This window comes from Archocentrus centrarchus, chromosome 15, assembly GCF_007364275.1.
Source record: "Archocentrus centrarchus isolate MPI-CPG fArcCen1 chromosome 15, fArcCen1, whole genome shotgun sequence".
Classification (NCBI taxonomy): domain Eukaryota; kingdom Metazoa; phylum Chordata; class Actinopteri; order Cichliformes; family Cichlidae; genus Archocentrus; species Archocentrus centrarchus.
The window spans coordinates 22420539-22443691 of NC_044360.1; the positions used below are offsets into that span (position 1 = coordinate 22420539).

Sequence of the window (23153 nt, forward strand, 5' to 3'; positions counted from 1 at the left end):
GGAAGCAACCATCACAGACAGTGAGCTGACTCGAGCACGAAAAGACACCCAGCCTTTTACTGATGCTGCGACTGACACGAGCTGACAGTCAGCTACAGACTAGCCACTCAACTCACTGAACAAAACACTACACTAGGAGTAAAATGGAAAACACATACAACTGGCGAGAAAGGCTGCATTTTTTTTGTTTTTTTCCTGGCAGAGGGACAAAGCTTGTCTGGAAAATGTCAGCCTCCTTTGACAATGACAAAAGAATTTCTTTGGTGCTGAAGTTGATTTCAAAGTTGTTAATTACTATTCTAAGAAGCGAAATCGATGCTGGCATAATGGTACTATCTTATGATTTCTTTCAGTTACACAATATGTCAATGTCACGGCTAATTCTCAGACTGCCACTGTAGCAAAAAATTCAAATATGTGCATATCCATATCAAAGGAAATGTGTCACTTTTGACATCAAGACTTCTGCCCTGCTTCTTGTGTGAATGTGTCGATATGGCATTCTTTGTAGTGTTTTGATTATTTAACTGGACACGAGCTGCAGTGACTCAAGTCGCTGTCCATCTCAATGGTCATCCTGTGGCTATTCCACATCAATAGCAGCCAGCAAATATACAGTGAAACATTTTAAAATAATGAGATCTGCAGCAAGTGCTTGTCACAGATAGTCTGCACATAATAACAGAAGAAAAACTGGTTCAGCGATTACCCTAACAAGCTGTTGCTGTGGCCATTATGGATATAGAGTATGCCATGTGTTTCTCCAACAGAAGGAACCTGGATGCTTAGATGAGGGAACAAATTGCCTGTATCAATATGCATCGAGTACAGTGGAAGGCAGAATTGCAATGTTAATTATTTACCAAGGAAAATGCTACCCTGTTACTTTCACTGACAGGTCAGACTTCAAATACTGAGACACTTAACATATGCTGCTGAAAAAAACATTAGCATCTCACTCTTGCTGCTCAATTAAACCTAGTATAACAACCCTGCTATAAATAAAGAATACACCTTGCTTTTGGGCAAGACATTTCAGAGTTGTTTTTGTATGATACATCACCACTTAGCTACAAAGGTAAAGCCAAAAGCTGCTATATTTCAGTAAAACATGTACTTACGCTGCCACAAACAGTGAGCTCATAAACTCTATCGCCCAAGATTTATTAGGGGCTTAAAAGTAGTAGAGTGCGCATTTTTGAGCATGGCAGGCAGCTGTCTCAAGGTTAGACGAGCAGCATTGTATGTGTAAGGCTGCACTTCATTTTCCTCAACTAGCTGGGAAAATGGCAGCAAAAAATGAGCAATGTGCTCTGTGAAAAAGAAATATTTATCATGGCAACATAACCGTGAGTCAAAAACCATATTATGAATGCAAATAGTTTTACTGCAACAATTTATCCGTCATCAGCTGAAAAGAGTTTGAATAAATTAAGCATTGAAAATTCACAAGCTTATGTTTTAGGTTTTATTTAAATGGTGCTGATCACTGTGCATTGTCCCCGGGGAAGAAAAAAACTGAGGTGTAGTCAGTCCATTCATATGTTCATGTCTGTCTGCTGTGATGACGCAAGCAGCATAACTTTGTTAATTGTGATTGAAACCTCTGTGAGAGATTAAGAAATACTTAGTGCACTGTTTTTGTATTGCTTCCTGTAAATTTTGAGGCGAAAATGCATACGTGTTTGCTGCTTAATTTATTATTAAAGATTCATGCACAAATGTTACCATTTACCTATAGTACCAAAGTTAGATAGGTACAATAGGTACCAAAGTTACCTACAGCTGCCAGATTTTACAAGTTTTCTGCCAGAATATTCTGCATAACTGGAGACTGAACCTAACTACTTCAAATTTAACATATGACACAAATCTCAATAAATTAAAAAAAATAAAATCCTAAAAAATAGTATTCTACAATGATGAACAGGTTTTTAAAGATATGATTGAATTTTGATTAGGATGGATGGCTGGATGAATGGAGAGTTATACATATACAGATAGATAGTAAGTCAATATTAGCCAGTGTTACCCACTGTTTGCGGTCTCAACCTTGTTCTAATAAACAGCATCTTCTGCCCTGCAGGAGTGGAGAAATCATTCTTTTTATAGATTTCCTGCTTTACCATCAAGGATTACTCTCTTAACCTTAGCCACTTGCTTCCTTATTGGCTTTGCTATTGATTGCCCTCCATCCACTCCTCAACCTTCAAGGTGACCCATAACTAATAAACACTCTGGAAAAGGGTGACATGCAGCAACCTAAAAAAATACGCCTCTGTTTGCTTTTCCTGTTTATGTCTATGCTTGTTTTAATGAACAGTCACTGAGCTGATGCTTTACCGTTCATTTGCTGTTCCACAGCTGAGCTGAATTAAGCAAATTATTGGGGGTCAACATGATTAACAGGCAGTCTTGTCTTTCTAAGGTCCTCTGGTACTTCAGAACATGCAAACAGCTATGTCAGATTAAGCTTTCCACATGTAAACAGCTAATTTTAGTGCAAAAAGGATAGAGGACAGCATAGCTGTCTAATATGATTTTTTTTTTTCCTTCGTTTCCCTCCCTTTCCTTTCCAAGAGGGTCACACTGATGAGTGTGATGAAGAGGGAACATCTGTCTCTAAAGTGTTCTTCCATTATCCGCCCATTGTGAAGGATCAGCACCTGAGCAAACAAAGAGCTTCCATTATGCCATATTCACCAGAATCTCAACAGCACCTTTCCAAGCTGAGAGTGCGAGACTGAGAAAAGGGAAGGGAGTGAAAAAAGAAAGAAAAATATTGTATGGGAGCTCTAGATGTCTCACTCTAGTGTGCTTCTTAAACAAAACTAACAATGACCATTAGTTGCAGGAAACCTTTGCTCGCCATCATTCCAGCTAAAATGTCTCCCTCTCTGCTAAATGGCTCTCAAAGCTAAGAGTAAGGAAGACATCACTGTTTGTGTTGTTTTTTTTTACAACTCCACAGATAACCCCTTTTTAAAATAAACGCTTGACCTGCTTCCACACATTGGAGTGTCCTTTTGAGGGTAATGGTATTTTGCATAATACCATTACTAAGCTGAAAGCATAAAATCACTCTGCAGCCATCTAATTTTGAACAGGCAAAATAAAATAATAATAAAAAAAAAACAAAAAAAACAATGTGCGCCAGAGTATAAAAGAACAACGAGGAATTGGATGAATGTGGGGTGGGCCTGTTAAATAGCCTAGTAAAAAAAAACACAATTTTATCTCCAATTTCATCTCCTCTGTATAAACAGATTAGTTAATGAGATATGGAGGGACTGTGAAAATGTTGCAGTTTAGGAATTAACCAGCCTAAGTGAAACTTATCAAAATAAGAGGTTAAAGTAAGAGGTTATCCGAGTAGTTTAAAGTTTCATCAGTGGTTGAAAGCCAGTTGGTTAAAGGATCTAAGAATATCAGCCAGACCAGCTGGTCTAAACCTCAGCTGTCAGTGAAAAGACTGATTCCAGAGTGCCTGATCTTACCCTAAACACCCCACAGAGAGCCTGGGTGAAAACCCTGACCTCACCCCCATCTAGTCCTCTGTGGGATCTCTCAGGCCAGCTGCAACATTGATCTTGCAGGGTAAAATTTCAAGCGCTGAAAAACAATCCCCATGTTGGCAAACGGATGGTACTGCACCCTAGTTCTGAGGTCATCAGTTCAGGAGAAGCGTGAAGGATGTGTACATGGTTATTTATGGGTAGGTATGCTGGGCGAGCAAAGAAAAGTATCCGGCAGGCCTTTCATAAAGAGATCTGATGGCTTTATCAGTAACCAGGCAAAGAGATCATCATCACTATTACACCCTCCAACACTCAGTTTGCAGAAACTATATATATGAACTTAGGGCAAGTGGGATTTAACAGCTAATATACAGCACAGCATACTGAATACGTACTGACAAACATATTACTTTTAGAGTGTGGAACCTTTTAGTCTCTAGAAATTTGCAATCGTGTTATAAGATTCTCCCTACCAGGAGATGAGAAACTGGGCAGAAGACTGCACGCTCCCATTTTAGTCTGAGATTGCATTTAAAAAATAAAATATTAAATATTTCTCTTTTTGTGACATTTCATCAGGGATAAAAACTACGCACCAATTACCAGTCTCAGACTGAGCGAGAAATTAAAGGGCCGCAGCAAAGAGTTTATCTTTGCCATTTGCTGATTATCTTCCTCAGATTTGTACCTCTCTCTTTTCCCGTCCTATCTCAAAGTCCTGTCAGAATGATTACCGTGCCATTCACTGAGTAATGGGAGCTTGTTTTGTAACATGTTTGGGGCCCTAACAGCCAAACGGCAAAGTGCAGTTTCTGACATTAAACATTTTTTTTAACCTTTTTCACCCACGTGTAAACATCCATAATACTATTAATGATGGCAACCACAATGAATGCATCATCTCTCTTGTTTCAGCCCTTTGTAACTGTAGCAATAATGGCTGCTGCTAGCATCATTTATTACTTGATTTTACTAGTGTAAAAATCAGACTGAGCTCACACTAATGAATGAGGTTAAACATTAACCACATTCTTTAATAATCAAATTGTTTTTCAAATATAGCTAAAATGAGTCATATTTGCAATTTTGCAATACATTGTTAACATGGCGCCAGATTTATGCATAGAGTACGACTAATGTTAGCAGTTTTCTTTACTTGCAGGTTAAAATGGAGGCATATGTGCAGGATAAGGTTAAGCAGTGCTCTGCTCAAGTGGTTATGCACCAATTTACTATGGCACAACATGCATAAAGCTGTTCTTTGGGTTAGCATGGCTGAGATAGTGGTGCTGCTGTCTGCCAGAGCCGCTGCCCCAGCCAAGGGCAGGTGGCTATATTACATCTTTGAGTTGTGAATATGAATAATTTGGTCAACCAACTAGCATTTCTGATGGACTAGCAAGGGCAGCGAGTTTACTCATCTAGCTGACTATTCACGTACATCCCTGATAGCAAGGAAGACAACTGACAACTTCGAAAAATGTCTCTTCAACCCGATTCTCCTGATACTGGCACTGAATTTGGTTTACTTCATTTACCATATATGTCCACATGTCTTATTTAAACATTTTTATTCATGATGTGGTACATGAAACTAAGTATAAAATCCCAGTACAGTGTGCCATAGCCATGTGCAGCATAATGTGTGATCCTCACTTTCTTGTGTTTCCTCTGCTTAATTTCCTTTCAGGGCTCACTATCATGCTTATAAGTGCAGGGAAGCTGCAGTCTGTGCTATTAAACTGCCATCTTCAAAAATAAATATGCCAAAAAACCAAGTTTCAAGCTATGGAAATATATGAGAATCACATCTTTATTGGTGAAGCTGCACTATCACAGCAGGCATCTCCCTGTATACCACTTGAGGCATGTGGTGGTCTATTACCTACACAGCTTAACAGTTGGTAGCAGCAAGAAATGCAGTGTTCAATTTCAAATTCTGAAGGAAAATCGCATATATACTACATGCGTGAGTATATTTTCTTTCACATACATAAACACGGCATAGTGGCTGAGGCTTTTCTGTGCTCCTCTCACAGTACTAAGACATGCTTGTTCATGTTTATAGATTGGCCGTGGGTGTGAATGTCAGTGTGACTGGTTGTCTGCCTCTATGTGTTAGCCCTGCGACTGGCAAACTGTCCAGTACCCCACCTCTTGCCCTATGACAGCTGGCACAGGTTCCAGCCACACTGCAACCCTGAACTGGATAAGTGGAAGAAAATTAATGAATAAATAAATTCTATTTTATTTATATAGTGCCAAATCACAAAACAGTCACCTCAAGGCACTTTATATTATAAGGTAAAGACCATACAATAATCAAAATTCTTCATACCAGAACATAAACTCATACATGTATGGTACTCATGTCACCTTATGTCATAAATCCAAATAATTCATTTAGAATCAGATGCACATTTTATTTCTTATGTGAAACTATGGGCTATAATCAGCTGTAACTGAGAGCCTCAGTTAAGATACCAAAGAGTCCTAATATAAAGATGCAGCAAAGAATGCAGGTGATAAAAAGAACAGACTGAAAAAAGATGCTATTTTTTAAAATGATGTAATAGTGGCTCAAACAATGGAAAGCTTACCCTGCATGCAAACAGAAAGAGATTTGCAGTAACATGGTGACCAAACACTATCAAAAGTCAAAATTCACCACCTTCAAGCAACTACTGGTGAACAAACTCTTCACTGTTGAGGTGCAGAGGGTGGTTCCTGAGTGAGCTTTTCTCAACTTCAGGCTGAGCACTTAAAGTGACCAATGAGAATGAAGGATGCCAGTGACTGATATCTAGGTTTTGCACTCATGTGACCAGTAATCACTTGACCAGTAGTCACATTACAGTAACTTGTCTGCCATAGAATAGAATGCCTTTATTGTCATTATACAGGATGTACAATGAGATTGGACACATGTCACATGTCTTGGACATGTGACAATGTCAGGTCAAGTGAATAACCCCCAGTCAGACATTTGTATGTGTACTCCCTGACTGGCTGCCAAGTGGTTGCTGAAGGTTGATAGCAGTCGCTGTGAAATCGACTGCCAAGGCCCAAGTCACACAGGCCTAGAGACCAGTCAGTAAAGCCCTGGCAAAACCCCTGTTAGGGAAAAATGTATATTCCCCAACCGGTTGGTGAAAATTTCCTTGCAACTGCTACCATCGCCCACAGTCTGGATGGAACTATGAAACTGCAGCCATGAAACTATGAAAAGTGTGAGACAAACTGCCTTCTGAAATTCAAAGCTCAGGCCCAACTTTTACTTTGAAGGTGGACATTGTCCGTTTCCTGTCTGCATCACAATTTTTCAAGTTTTACTACCATTCAGCCAGCTGTTAGCAGACAAGTCAGCATCTTCCATGCAAACTACAGGTAACCACAGCAATCTGCTGGAGACCAAAGCAATCACAAGGAGGTTTTTGGCGACAGCCAACAGCCTCTGGGAGCCACTCACCGACCAGTCAGGGGATACACATTTTTCCGCGGTTGTATCACATCCATCGTGCTGACCAACTCTCGAGCACTGTGCGCCTGATGTTATGAGAGAAGCCTCTGTATCACAGGGTAGTAAATATGATAAGAGGGTTACGTAGGTACCCGGAGTCAGCTTCAAAGCAATGCGTGATGAACAAATCACTGTCTGTGTGGACGCAGCTTTAAACAGCACTAAAATCATACTTGTGGCACCAATGCAATTGAAGTGCAGGTAAAAAGTGCAAGCAAATCGCCCAGGTGCAGTAGCCTGAGGCTGTGAGTAAAACTTGGTTTATAGTGTTTGTATAAGGGGCTTTGTATGTGTTGGGAAGATGTATTATGAAAACAGTCCATTATTAATTTAAAGTTGTTGTTTTTTTAACTCTGTTATCTCACATAGCACTCTGATTTTTTTAAACTATTTATTGATAGTCGAATAGAAAAAGAAAGAAAAAACAGATCATAGTTTGAAGAATATAATTAATAAAAATATACCAAAGTGATTTGTTATTCTTGGCTGCTGAATATTTTGAGATTCGCTTTTTTTTTCCTTTTTCCATTTCCAAAAGCTAGCCTTTTTTTCCTCTTCGCTCTCTAATGCGATCTTCTTTTATTCAGTTTCTCTTCCTCTGAAAGACAGATCTATGGAGCGAGAGCGTTCTTGTCTGAAGCTTATCGCCTGTCTCAACCCAGCAGAGAGAAATTCCTTGCCATTTGTTGAATACAAGTGTGATGGTGTGCGTTAGTGGCTCATCTGCGGCTGCTCTTCCTCACCTGGCACTCGTGTGATTAGATTTCATATCCCAGCCTGCAGCAGATAAACTCTATCTCCATCGGCCAGGCCCCTCATCATCAATCTGCCTTGCTGATGGCCTGTGTTGTGGCAGCAGTCTCATAACACATTCCTATCGCCCTGTTTATGCATAATAAAAACACTGATGTCCCATAAAGTGTACTATTTTGAGTAAGAAAAAAAAGATATAACTGATTGTTGTAATATGAGAGGTGTGCCTGCTTCAAAAGAAAACCCTCTAAAAAAGGGGGAGCAAAAAGATGTGCTAGTCTAATACTAGCACTAAGGGGGGCCTCCAGCTAGAAGTCAGGCATGTCCAGATGCTGACCTCTCTGCATGCAGCACATCCGCCATGTGGCTGACTGGAGGTGTGGTGCAGAAGAAAGTGGTGGTAGAGAAGAGGAGGACAGACCAAGTCTGTTTATTTATTTATTGTTCTCCTCTGGTTTAACTGCTCATGACCAGCTAGCTTTATTAAACTGGGCTTTGAGCACACACATAGCAGCACTAAAACTTCCTGATGGCCGAGGGGGGATCAATTCAAGCTGCCGCCTGCAGGAATTACTGCAAAGTAATGGTACCATCACACAGGTTGGTCTTCCCTGTGTTAGGGGTTAAATGGACCATTGCAATTCTTTAATCAGCTCCAGTTTTAGCTGCAATGAAAGGAATGCCGCTCATGTACAGCTGCAGACATTTATCAAATATGGAGGTGACAGAAATATGTGAAAGATAAAACATTTCAAATTAATGCTTCTTAAAAAAAATATGCACTAGATGGTGCTTAAATAGATGCACATATATAAGCCCATACAAAAAATACACAGTACACATATCAGTTATAATGCACATAGGAATACATCAATAAACCTGCATTTATTACAGCTTTTTTGAAACTTACAATGTAATGATGCTTCAGGGTGTTGCGGTTTATTTACTTATTACTTTATTTTATAGTATTTCGTAAGTCTGTCCATTCTTATTTGTATAGATGGCCAATAGAAGTGACAGTGTACTGGATAAAGTAATGCAATAAAGCTGAAACACAAGCCACAACCTCAAAATTACCAGAAAGATTGATCCTTATGATAAAAACACTGGGTAAGCAAAATTAGATTTATTATTCATTAACGGTCTGACGCACTGGGCTTCATCAGACTGTTCACCCTATGTAGCAAACACTTCTGCAAACTGCTAATAATTGGTACAATCAATAAATGTTATATCAGTACTGTCAAACAACATACAAACAGTATTCACATCAAGGTTCTTTCACCAGCTTCATGCTGTGGCATTTTCTGGCATCCTCCATATTAAAATGTGAAATGTATTGTGCCACATTTTTAATTCATTTTACCTCTGAAGGCAGGGAATTATCTGATTGCTACATTGAAAACAGATGTACTGAGTGAGTGTTGTGTATACTCTGAAACCACTCCCCCATTTGCTTATTGACAATCGGTCCCCTGGACTCCCTGCTGCCTCTGGAAATTGTGTTTCACGGCTTGAAGGTTACAGAGAAAGGCTTGTGTTTGCCGAGGAGCCCAGATTAGTGCTCATCAGTCGTGGTGCTTGAGATCCCCTCACTGACCCTGGGGGCAAAAAGCCAAGCTGCTTTCACACTGCAGCACACAGGGACCCGAATGAGCCTACAGCTGTCTATTGTCTCCACTCACCAAAAAGAAAAGACAGCAAATTGCCCTGTCAGGAACTTTGGCCTCCATGCCAATGTAACACATAGCCTTTGTCCCTCATTTTGCCTACTAATATGAAAAGATTTGGTAAGGCTATACGGTGCAGCAAAATTCTCACAACAAGATAATAAATAAAGAATGGGATTTTATGTAGGAGTTTGTGTAGGTGTTCAAAAGATTTCATTCCCAGCAGTTTGAACTGGAATAGATTTGCATTTGATGCAAATGAATATACATTCAAGCTCAGGCAGGTTAGAGGAGGGCGTCACACTTGCATCTGAATGTAGATGTGCAAAAACATAAACAGATGGTTATAAAACACGGCTACAAACAGCCAAAAAAGATACTTTAAACAGCGTATCATTTAATTTTATTATCTGCTTTTGCCTGACATTCTTACAGTATATGTTGAGACAAATAGCATATCTCATCTTAAAGAAACACTCTGAAAGACGCAGGCAGTACCAAGTTGGATTCAATAATCAGTGAAGTCTTTCTAAACCACAAAACCGCTGGCTCACTCTGCACATTAAGTTGCATTACATACAACTTAATCAACATTTTCTTTTTCCATAACCTCCTATAGTTTCATAGTTGCGCTCTCATGCTTTCCGCTTCTGTATCCGCAGGCCCCAAACCAGAGTCACCTTGAAGAGATTTGAACAGTTGTGTCTTGCTTTGCTGCGGTAGCTGGTGGAAGTCAGCAATTTAAATGCCAACTACATGACATACATCATTAAGGTGGATTTCCAATTCTAGTCAGTAGGTAATCATGCAGAGGTAATAAGGGATTTCGGTCTCCATGATGCTTACTGACACTAAGACACGCTGCTGAAGCGCAGCTGACTGGAGTTCAGAGTTCATCATTATTGCTCAGCTGGGGAGCAAGGTTCTGTTAGGGTTTGATAGCATCTAAACAGTAAGCTTCTTCAGAGCAGGCCCACAACATTTTAAACTATTTGCACCAAGTGCAAAACTTAAACACATTTTTATACATGCTGGATTTTTTTTTGAAAAGTAAGTACTAAGAGCAAATCCAGTAATCAATAAAAATATAAAGGCTAATCCTGCCTAACACTCTGCCTCTGTAAGGAGGGGAGGAATTGAATGAGAATTATGCAATGTTTGCATGCACACTGTTGTTAGGTCTATTGGCATACTCACACAAAAGTCTCTGCTTGTTTACAATCAGCATGGTGGCAATCTTAAATAGCAGCAATAAAAGCCCAGCGATCTTGCAGAAATGTAAAAAGCTCCAGTAAAATATAACGTGTGATTTAATGACCATCTGTTGGGTGCCTGTGCAGACCTTGTTACGACATGCTTTGTGAATGATCAAAGGCAGCGTCCGCATCGAGAGTGATTCACCTCAGGAGGCACACTGGGGAATTAACAAGCCACCCAGCACAGATCCATTTTCCGTGCAGTTAGGCTCTTTTGATTCCTTAACTGGTCTGCCTCAGTATTACATGTAAAAAAAGAGGGAGAGAGTAAAAGACTGAATATATATGCAACAATCTATCCCCACAAACCATTAAGCTCCTAGCTAATCAGCAACACACTTAAAAGTCTGAAATGCATTTGCTGAATAGCCCCACAGACCGATTCAAAAGAACTGTGTATTATTAAGATCTCCCCCCCATCAGAGTATCCCTGCTATCGGCTGCTTATGTTTATAGCCTTCATGAGTTGCTCCAAGAGTCCATTTTGGTGTTGAGGGACGGATGCCAAATGACCAATCAGCACTTAAAAGAAGCATACACACACAGAGAGGCATGCTGATGTCCTCAGACAGACATTCCAAAACACCCGGCTCTTATCTCATCAAGGCTCAGTAAATAAAACATTTAACAGCTGAGCCAGACTCAGGATTGTAGAGTCTGTGTGTGTGTGTGTGTGTGTGTGTGTGTGTGTGTGTGTGTGTGTGTGTGTGTGTTCCACAAATAACACATAAAGCACAAAGAAGCATACGCATCCAAACGTAAGTCAGACGCAAACTTACAGAATATCAATATTCATGAGGTAATATGAAGTCATATACAGACCAAAAAAAATTCTCAGTGGAAGACAAAACAGAACAAGTACTGCATTGCTTCAGCTTATGCTTCAATAACTTTACCATAAGGCATGACAAATCTCAGTTGGGACCCAAAGAAGCAGCATATGCACAGAAACACTGGAATGCTAGAACAGTATATATGGACAGTATGTATATATACAGATGTATATGGATGTATATATACATCCATATACATCTGTGACATGGCTTTATCGCTGCTGCTTTGTTTGCCTTTCTTTACCTTCTGTCTTTTCTGCCTCTTCTTCCCTCTTTCCTTAATTATTCTTCATTTTTCACTGCCTTCCTGTCTGTCAGTTAGACTGTGTGCAGTATTTAACATGCTGAGGGGACACATGTCCACCCCAAATGCCACAGAACAAATTCGCTACTTTGTTTGCGTTCACAGCTCATTTGGCCCAATCCATGTTTTGGCATTCTGTTATTGTCACGCTTGGTGAGGTTTTCTACGCTGCCCACCAAGGGGGAGAAACACGTTCCAGGGGCTGTCAGCTGAGGCTCACATTTACACTCCATCCTGCTGGATTTCCTTCAGGTTTACCCTTTTTATGTAGAACACGGTTTCTGAAAACGGCGACTCTGTAAGAACATCCGTGCCTTATTTAAAAGACGGCGGCAGAGAATTTTGAAGAAGCTGCAACGAGTTTTCAAACTGAGTCGGCGAAGAAACATTCGAGGGAGGTAAGTGGTTGGAGAAGTGACATCAAAGTCAACTGTGTCCCTTCCCACCCACATCTTGACCTACAGCTGTGTCTGCTTTCATGTGCCTCCACCATCAAAACAGTCACACGCTCTCATGTACACTGGGCCTCAGTTTAATTTGAGTGACCAACCTCCCAAAGTGTCAGTGTGGTGTTGATCACTCAAACAGCCATGGAGGTTGAGGGGAAGGACGTGGTCTCGTTTGCAATTTCACAGGTGGAGATGTGTGGTGGTGGGAATGTCCCAGCTGGTCTCAAAGGTCTAATCTCCCCTAGCTAGCAGCAGTCTATCCACCCACTGACTGTAAACACAATGGCTCCCAATGGCACTGAGCTGATTGCCGTTTCATCAGGGCCAGGACTAGAGTCAGTGGAGAGGAGCGCTGTCTCGCTCTGTTTGATGAACTTGTTTATTTTCCCTGCACATTGGAGGCCCAGAACAAACCGACTGGCAAGCAGCGTGTTTATCAGAGAAAGCATTCCCGATGACACTGGACAGTCACTGCTACACCAAAGCCACAGCAAAAAGCTTAATTAGAGCTTTCTGAAAATAATGTCTTGATACCACCCCCTATAAAGCCCATGCCCATTATTACTGCTAAGTATGCTCCTCCATCAATTATGGCATGTGCTAATGCGAGTCTCACAGTAGAGAGCCAACATGTTTCAGTGGGCTCAAATAGCTTTGCTGCACTTTCCCACTCAGAAATTAATCTTCTTCCCAGCAGACACCTCTGCACATGCCCAACACAGAAAACAACAAATATACTAGTATTAATTGGTCTGTGTATGTTGATCTGAAATCTTACTCCTTAAAGACTTTGTCCTGGAATACACAGGATTCTACATATAACTGGTAAGCTGTTAATTTTGCCAATTTTAAACCCTACAAACTGTACTTACTATTTAACTGTTAAGCTAAATTCCCAAGTGGCTCCTTCACTTTATTTGATAAAGTGATGTGTTTGATGGGAGGACAGTTTGGCTTGTTATTTGCTTCTGAGATGGAAATGCATACATAGGGAAAAGAAAATGAGAAGACATTATGCAGACTGTTTACCTCTCACTACCACCCACTGTCTGACATCTGTTCTCCACCTCCACCACACCTTTTACTCTGCGTATCCACTGTCATTCTTCATACCACCGTCCCCCTCATCTTTCTCTGGCTTTTTCAGTGCTCCTTCCACTCACTCTGCTTTTACGCAAGCTTCTGTAGCTTTCCTCAGAGATCTGCCAGCACACACATACTGTGGCTGCAGTATGCAGGTGATAATGAAGTGTCTGGGAAAAGAGGATTAGGTGGAGTGGCGGGCATCATCCCTGTGGTATAAGCGTTCATCTTTCCCTTAAGAAGGACACATGGAGAGTCTTTCACCTCAGTCTAACTGCCTGTCCTAGTGTCACTCTCAGCTAGCATACTGGGATGGCTGCTGTGGCCCTGCAGAAGAAAACTGTGAGTGGGTTAAAAACAGTGGGCCCTGCTCCTCGGGGACACTTGGTGTTTCATCCTCTGACACCCATCTGTTTATTCTGCACAGTCAGGCTAAGAGCTGCATAACAGGCAGTGGGAAAGTGAAGATCTTCACCAGGGGAGCAGGCTGATACAGAGGAAAAGATAGGGGGTGAAAAAGAGAGACAGGGAAAAGAACGGCGAGAGAAACTCCTCCTCTTCCCTGTGGTCTGACAAAAAGATGACAGTTTTCCTCTGGAGCTTGCTCTGCCCTCCCTGGACTCAAACCTTCCTTGTAGGCAAGAGGCCTGTCAGACACAGCTAACTAGGCGGCCCCATGAGAGATGCAGAAAGCTTGACAGTTTGTTACTAGTTGGCAAAAAGCTGTAGCGGGTCAGTTTCTGCACAGAAAGCGTAGAAAAAAGTGCCACTAATCAGCCACCAGCCAGCAATTTAGAGATGCTCACCTAAATATTCACTTTATTTTACTCCCACTGTGAGTTAAAAAAATCTCTTCATCAGTGCACTGTAAGGATTTATATCCATATAGCACCCTAATGTTACTGTAAACTTTAGTTCAGGGCTCGGGATGTTTATTTGTGCTGCAAAATGCATGTGCAGTCTGCACATGTACCTCTGCTAAATCAGACCACATGGCATTGGTCCATCAGCTAACAATAGTTAACATAGCAGACTAGTACATGGTACATTAACATCTCAGAATGCTGTTTGGTAATTGAATGAGCCACCACACCTATTTGGTTCCCTCCCATCAGTAGCGTGTGGTCTCATGCTAATAACAGCAACTGGAAACCAGTCAGTACTTCAGGCCCACACCAGACAACAGTAGCATACTTCCTTTATAAAATAATTGTGTGCATGCACTACATGAAGTATTTATTTAAAATTTATCATTCTGTCCAATGTAACTGGCTGCAAAGGTGAGGTTATTCTAGATGATCTGATGGTTGTTTACAACGTTAATGGTTCTGCTTATAGGCAGAGTAAAGATAGATTATATAGAGTGGAGGAAATAAATTGTTAAACTTTAAAGACGCAGTGTGTAAAATCTCACAACTAGATGTCAGTAGATTGCAGATTGCAGTCAACTGAATCCTGTTTTCTTGCCCCTTCCAATTCAAGTGCGTAATCCTAGTGTGGCTGTTGTAAGATGGACAACTGTGGCTGCTGGTCATCTGTAGTGAGTGTATGCTGTCAGTTAGCTGTTTATTTCAGCTGGTGTCCACGTCTATTTACTTTCGAGGAGGCTGTAAAACATTGTAAAAGGAGTCTGATACAGTATGAATCGATGAGTCAGTGAAGCTCACTTCTGCAATACTGAGGTGAGTTGTTGAGGATATCTCGAACTTTTCTGCACTGCTGCTGTTAGCTGCTGTTAGCCAGCGTTAGTGAAACTTTTTTTGAAGTGGATCGAACGTTGTTGGACTCAGACGCTTAGAGATTAAACTGTGAGAATGTAATCAAACTTTTTATCAGAGGGAAAGTGTGATATTTTTTTAGGATACTTAAGCCTAACATTAGCTGGCATAATGTTAGCTTATGACCAGCTGTTGTTTACCCAGCTCATTGTCAGCTGTCCGGAGACAGGAGTGTCACATGTCTAAGTCTGCTGACAATATGTGCTTTGTGATAATATCTGGAATAAATAAGCAGGTTTATGCACATTTACGTGTGTTAGAGCCCCGACTCCAGTTCAGGAGATGAGGCTTTAGGTGAGGAGGAAGAGGATGAGGTGGAAATGAAGGAGGCAAGAGGGCACACTACGTATGCGGCCGGTCTCTACCCACACACATAAAACTCTATTAGGAACGGCGATGTATTCTAAATGGTTTCCACAAACTAGCACCCACTCCTATGTATTTTTAATGGATTCATTCCAAGTTTATGACAATGTATCAACTTGTTGGAAGACGTAATTACACACTAATAAATGTATATTTATGAGTACATTATTTTTCTATTAATTAAGCTAAAAAAAAATTACTTACTGTATCCTCTTACTGTAACTCATTGTTTTTAAAAGAATACCTTTATTTTTATTACAATGAGCCTCAATGCCCAGTTTAGGTTGTACACCAGAAAGCCTGATCTGTATTTCTTCCTAATATATACTTTGCAAAAAATTTCTCCACAATGCAATCCTGGGTAAGTGTTTTCAAAAATGGCCGGGTTTCATATGATTGTTATATTGGCATGCCATCCAGCGCTGAATCACTTGTGAGCATGTGCCTAAGCTCTTGATGTCCTTGTAATAGCCTTGCCATGATTGGTGAGACTATGGGATGGGGTAGTGCCCTGCTAAGAACTGTTCCCGTCTGTCAGATCTCATCACTCCACTGCGCGTTGCTGGGGGCAGCAGGACCAAAACTGACCACTGAGTCAACTGACAAGACAGCTCAACATCCAGTTATGCCAGGGTAAGAATCACACACACACACACACACACACACACACACAAGCACACTGGCATTTAAATTCAGGCAGGCAGGCACACAGACATGCCATCATGCAAGCAAATGCTTGCACAGTACCGCTCACACTCACAGCCACTGTCATGACAATGCACAGCTAATGGGACACATATATATGTAATACACACAGACATGTGTATGCCAAAATAGACAGCACCTTCAACTTTGTGCAGAATCCAGCCCCAAAACAGCCACAATAAAGCCCGTGCAGGATACAAATGTGCTCTGACACTGCGCTTGGTAATGCACCGAATTGTCTAGAATCTTAACAAGTGACCCAGAAATGCTGGTGAACAAAAGGGGGTTCGGGGTACGGGAGGAGGTCATGTGTGCTGCAGTGTGGAAGAGAACTAAATTGACACTTTCTTGCCTGCTTCTTGAGCCCTGTGGTGGTATTCTCACGTCGTGTACAATGAGGGGTGACAGAATAAGGTGGACGATTCTTAAACGGGAGTGAATATCCATTGTTGTACAAAAGCAAGTGAATTACTGAGGAGCTGAAATCTACATGTTGCAGGAGTGCAAAATATCTCTCCTTTCACAGACAGTAAGAGCACAAAACACAGAGAGATATAGAGAGGCTGCAGGGGTAAAACATGAAGTAAAACAAGTCGTTCCAATATGTTTAGAACAGCAACCCTGAGGGAAGGAGAGGACCTGACTGTAATATCACATTTATTTATTTTCAACAAAATGAACATTCAAATGTGTGCAAAAGCAAAAAAATAAATAAAGGTGGATGCCAAAATGTATGTAACTTTTCAAAACAGTGAAGATTGCCTATATGCATTTTAAGCACTTGATACATTACCATGATTGTAAGTCAAAATGTAACAGCGCTCAGTGACTGGCAGAGCTAGCATTTAAAACCGATAAGGCTCCAGGGTTTCTAAGTCCTCTCGCTCAATAAACGATGGAAGAGATTCCAGAGAAGTAAAGCTCTCCACCTCAAATGACCCCTTAGTGGCAAAAGGCCACATAAGACTCTGTATCAGTCTGAAAATGATACAGAAAATAGGTGCAATTCTCCATCACACATACCTAATTTTCTCTCTATTTTTATACTCTCAAAGGTCTACAAAGTCAGATTTGTAGTAACTTTATTCTCAAAAACTACATTCAAATTACACTGTTGAGAAAGGTTTAAACATATCAGAAACGCCAGATATGAGACAGAAAACATGCATGAGAAACATGCTTCTTTATGGTGATGGTAAGCTCCACAAAGCTCACTACACCACAGCTCTACAAAGTTTGATATGCTGCTATGTGCGCTGTTTAAAGTTAGAGCCCTTCCCTCACCTGCACTGCAGTGCCAGAGATCAAGCGATGCCATCAACGAGCTAATGACGTGACTGCTGCAGGCAACAGCGGGCAGCTTGATTTATACATGGGGACAGAGATGAATGATTCATAGGCTGAGCGAGGGATACCAGGACACATGGAAGCTATATGCCCCTCTCATTTGCTCTTATTCGTGGATCCTGACCACACCATAAACTCTCTGGAGCACTCCCTTATGTCTCATAAGCTTAGCATTACACAACTAACCAGTCCTGTTAACACTGCTCATAATGGCTGCATGACTTTTTTTGTCTCTCCCTCTTTTTGTCTTTACATTTTTTATAACTGTTCCTCAATGTGTCCCTCTTTCCTCCCCCCCAGGATTCATTGGCTCAGTGGCCATTTCTTCTTCTCTTCCCATAATGCAATGCTAATCCTAAATATGGAACCCACTGTTGTAGGATAAAATGAATGGCCCAATCATTCTGCATCAATTAGTCCATCCATCATTGCTGATTGGAGGACGAGGCGGGGGGTGTTCATTGTGACTCTTCTCTGTGGTGGCAGCAGGAAGACAGAAATGGCGTGCGAGAGCTTTCACACAGCAATGCAATCTTCACCACTATTTGGGTATCACAAACTGCAGTCCAGCAGATAACCTTGTCCTGTTACTTTCACTGGAACGCCCTCTAAATTACATCATCTCCATCATAAATGATCCCACAGCACGAGGACACATGATAATTATTCAACATGATGACTGACGCTCTCCTTTGTGCACCGAGATCCTTTAGGTGAAGACGCAATTGTATACAACACAAATAATTCATCACCTTCCTGCAAGTCCTGCAACACGCTGAAAATGTGTTTGATTAAAAAAGTAACAGATCTAGATTCCAGCAAGGCAAGCAGATTGCTATTGTCTTTCTAGCATATAACCCCTGCATTACACACATTTAATAAAGCCAAGGCAACACTTCAGCGCTAGCATACAGTGCAGTTTTAATGCATACACACACTTAAAAGTTCACTACACTTGAGATTTGCAGAGTTAAGTTGCTTTATAATTTCCCTAAGTAAGTGCAATTTACAAAATGACTTTTCTGCTTATGCAAGAATGGAGCCAATTCAAATATATTTTTTAATTCAATTATTCAAATGAGCATGACTAGCTTAAACCAGTGTGAGAGGGCACTCCCATGCTTGGATGGCACTCGCCCTGAACACAACCTACTGAGATGAGAGGTAAATATACTTTCATTGAATTACATAGATAAAGACAGAGAATTGTTGGAGATTGCAGTATACAGTTACAGTGTATCAGTGCTGTTTTGAACACACTTCAGAAAGGATATGGAATATTACAGCACAAATACAGGGCAGGCCTAGATCAGAGAGTAACTAACTCCCCTCTACATATGAGGAGATAAGTAAATCCCAAGGGTGCCCTGCTGACTGAGGAATCTTTGCATTCAATTCATCATTTTACATTATTTAGGTTACTCCATGGGGAAATACGCTATCTCTTTCATAAGTTATGCTAATGGCTGTTACTACCATCTGTGAACTGAGGACCATCAGTCAAGCATAGTGTGTAATCTATGAATTATGAGAATAATACGTCATCTCTGAGTGATTAGTCTGGGGGCTTCCAGGGAGCTGTGAAAGGGGCAGAAAGCCATCTCGCCCAAACCGTCACCCAACACCATCCTATATCTCGACCTGTACCCCCTCCCCCTGCACTGTGCAGCGTGCCCTGTTTGGTCCCCTCCAATCGACTCAATAAACAAGCCCTGGTAAGAGCCAGACAGGGGATAATGGTTCACCTGGAGGTGACAGGAAAAGAAAACAGAGCTCTTTGCATAACAAATGGAGATAAAGATAAGCACAGTGGAGCACTTAGGAACCTTGATAAAGGATTATTCTAACATGTCCGAAACTGAATACGTTTTGCCTTTTTAAGCACTTCTGCATTTATAGTGGTGAACATGGTGAACCTGCATTGCTGATGTTGTGTATTTTTCATATTGCTCTCAAAGGCCAGCGCTTGGAACATTTTGTTTTCCGTCTGTTAACTGGATTTGTAGAGCACAGTCATCATACAGGCATTTTCACATCATTTTCCGAGGAGAGCCACTAAGTTATTGCCTTGTCATATCATTGCCAGTCTGCATCCCATGACGTCTTTAGCTGCAGAAGAGGACAAGGGGCATCAGCATCACTACAGCGAGCATAATTATTCTCATCTATTATAATGTGTTAATACCTGCCATGACTCACGCCACTGTTTAGGAAAGGAGGTGAGTCGAGGGCCCACTGCTCTTACGTAATGTAGGCAATCACAATAACACTAATATGTTTTCACTTTAAAATGCATAACTTGTGTTTGTTTATGCAAAGCGCTCATCTTGCTATCATTTTTTTAAATCCTGTTGACCCGGTTTTAAAGAGGCTAGGCTTTTGTTTCAGTCTGGATGGGCAGAAAGAGTGTCCACAGCTGTGACTGAATTAGCCCAAGCCAAGAGACATGCCAGTGACCGGTGAAATCTCTTGACTGGAGCACAAAAAGGAGGTCCAACCTGAGAAGAACGATTTGTTTGGGTGGTCTAGTTAAAGCTTAGTGCTAAAAGGGCAACGGTTCTGGCTAGAATGCTAATGAGCAAATTTCCCTCCTGGACGGAGACATCAAAGGCAAGAGAAGCTCCCCCTCTCTGGCTACAAAGGGCTTCATGGTATCATTGCATAGCCCTCTGTGCACTTGAAATCTTGTGTTTGTGTGAGTGTGTATTAATAAAAGGGAGACAAATGGAAGGGAAAGGCAGAATAGGCAACGTGGTGTTTACATTAGGTCTATTCTTTTGGGACTGTGCCAGCATCCAGCCAAGCTGTGACACACATCACAAGAGCAACCTGGTACCATTCATAATTACCCTCTATTCACAGAGGCCTCATTTGGTGTGCTATTATCAGAGATCATTGTTATTTCCCTCTATGTATGTTTGAAATCCCAGTGAGACCAACATGTCTAAAGCAGATAACAGTGCTATTTTGGTTAACCCCATTGCGTACATAATACTGAAGATGCATAACCCAGAGAAAATTCCCATCAGTGATTTCTAAGGATTTAATAGAGCATCGGGGCATAAGAATCTTTTTTTCTTATGAATTATTTCTCCGTATAACTATTGCTAGAAATATAATACAGCTTTCCTGCGCCTAGAAAAAAAAAAGTCTCCGAAAGAGCTTTGCTGTCATGCATTTCCATCCTTTCACACTGCTCTGACTGCAACAAAACAATCACCAGAAAAAACTCTGTGTTTCTGTTTTGCTGTGACCACACTTGAATAAATGATACACTATAGAGAGGTAAAACCTTTCTGTGAAAAGACATCTAAACTTATATGGGAATAGCAACAAATTCTCAGAGACCATGCAAAAACAGGGGGGAGCTTATTGTATATGCAGGTGGTAAACTAACTTAAATAAAGTAAAGCCTATGTCCAGTTTTCCTGAGCTGTTTGGAGTCCTACTTCCAGAACTGTTAAAGAGTTACACATGGCTCAGGTGTGTGAGGCCAGCATGATGGATCATCCTGTTGTGAAGCTACCCCTCTGCAGAGCCCCGAGAAGACAGCTGGGAGATAAGGAGGGCTCTATATGAGAGCACATCTCCTCTCCACATCGATCCTCGACGCCACCAGGCAGGAGGTCTTCACATGCCAAACCGCAGATAGAGGCAGAGAGGGAGGGCAAGGTGACAACAGAGAGAACAGTTTTGCAGGTTTAGCAGCCACCTTCAAGTGATAAAGACACTGGAAGATAAAACCCCTCTTGGCCTCGTGCAGATAAAAGACAAACGGTGTAGTGCTTTGTTTTAGGGGGAAAATAACATTTTCAGCTCTCTGGTTGATAATAGTAATCTCTCTCTGTTTATAGTCATCATTGTTGACCATGACCAAAAAAGAAAAAAAAAAAATAAGAAGAATAGCCCTTGTGAATAAGGGCGCAAACAAAAGCAGCTTCTCCTCTTTTTTTACTCTTCACATATAGGACATAGCAACATCCATGTAACTTAACTTGTGGTCATTATCAGCACAAGAAATGTGACTCTCTGCATTTTCGAGTTAACTGACCTTGTAGCTTGTGCCAGTAACTTAGGAATAGAATCGCTGGAAGTCAATTAGGAATGAAAGGAGGCTTTGCTCTCAAAAAATGGCACTTGCTACAATTAGAAATTCCTCTGGAGTTAATAAGCACAGCTGCAGGTTATAATCAGCTGAAATGTTTTCTCGCAAAGTACAACATTAATTGACACATAAGAGCTTGCATTCAAATGTTGACAGCCTCTGATTCGCCCTCGTTTTTTTTTTTTGCTGTTGTTGTTATGAAACAGAGCAATCTGTAATATCCTCACAGCTATTATTAGTTGAAATAGAAACTGGATCAATCATCAAGGCCAAGAACAGTAAAAAGGTGATCTGGCATAAAACAGCAATAATGAAAATGTAATAGCAAATAGAATTGCTTCTAGTCTTTCTTTGTACGTGGCGAATCAATAGCGTGAGTCGACCGCAGCGGAGACAGACACCATTCAGGCAGACAGTATACCTGCTTTACAGGGTCTGGCTTGGTTATGGAGAAGCATGTTTGTGACCCCTGATCTCAATCACAGAAATTCCTAAGATGGCTGTGCGCTGAGGGCCTCTTCATGTTGCTGATGGATTGAGATTCTACGCTGCGAGTTTGCAGTCTTAAAAATGTATCAGACGAGATAAGGGCCACTCCAAGCTGCATGATTAAATGCGAATAAGGTTTCAACAGCTCAATGTACACTCTAATGGACACCATGTGCACAGAGCACATAACTATGCGGTGGCTTTGATCTTCCTTTTCTTGCCCGTCCTTTGCTTCTGATGAGTCATCTTTGCCAGGTGGCAAACTCTAATGACTGAATAAATGCAGAAGCATCATATTTAGTGCAGTACATGCTTTTTTTAAAAATCCTACACAAACTTAGAAAACCTCTTTAAAGAAGAACTGTGTAATTCTGAAGGAAAATTTTGACCAGCAAAATGACAGCAAATGCTGCATTTTTTTTTTTTTTTTTTGACTAAAGAAAACACAACAATAGATAAAATGATACAGGCTGCAAACACATGCACACTGGAAAAAAGGGAATGTATGATACAGTGAAGATGCTGGGTGATGGTTGTATTAAAGTGTCTTGTGAAATAAAATGCCTACTCCAATAGAGACCTTCAAAATACACAATATAAGAAAGATTTTATCTATAACATGTCTTTTGATTAGTTATATTGGACAGATAGATGTACTAAGGCAGACTGTCCTAGTTGGGATCAGACTATATAACTGAAGGCTGTTAATGCAGCTGGATAAACAGATAAGGCTGAAGCAGTGACCTTGTTTCATTGTTATACCATCCCCACATATTAAAAATTTCCCTGGGGACTAAAAATTAACATTCGCATGTAACTGGGTGCATTTTACCCAAACCCCATCTCACTGTGGTGAAGAATGATTATTTCAATCATGTCACTGCGAAAGTCAAATTTCAGAAAGGAAGAACAGTGTGATTGGGCAGCAGTATTATTCTACTGGAGCTCCCTAACCATTATTCCCACACCACAATCGG

General features: G+C 41.0%; 1 protein-coding gene across 1 annotated transcript in view; it reads right to left on the bottom strand.

Moving 5' to 3' along the window:
- The window catches only part of macrod2 (mono-ADP ribosylhydrolase 2), a 396729-nt gene that overhangs the window by 256594 nt on the left and 116982 nt on the right, over nt 1-23153 (bottom strand). The gene's annotated exons all lie outside the window — the stretch shown is intronic.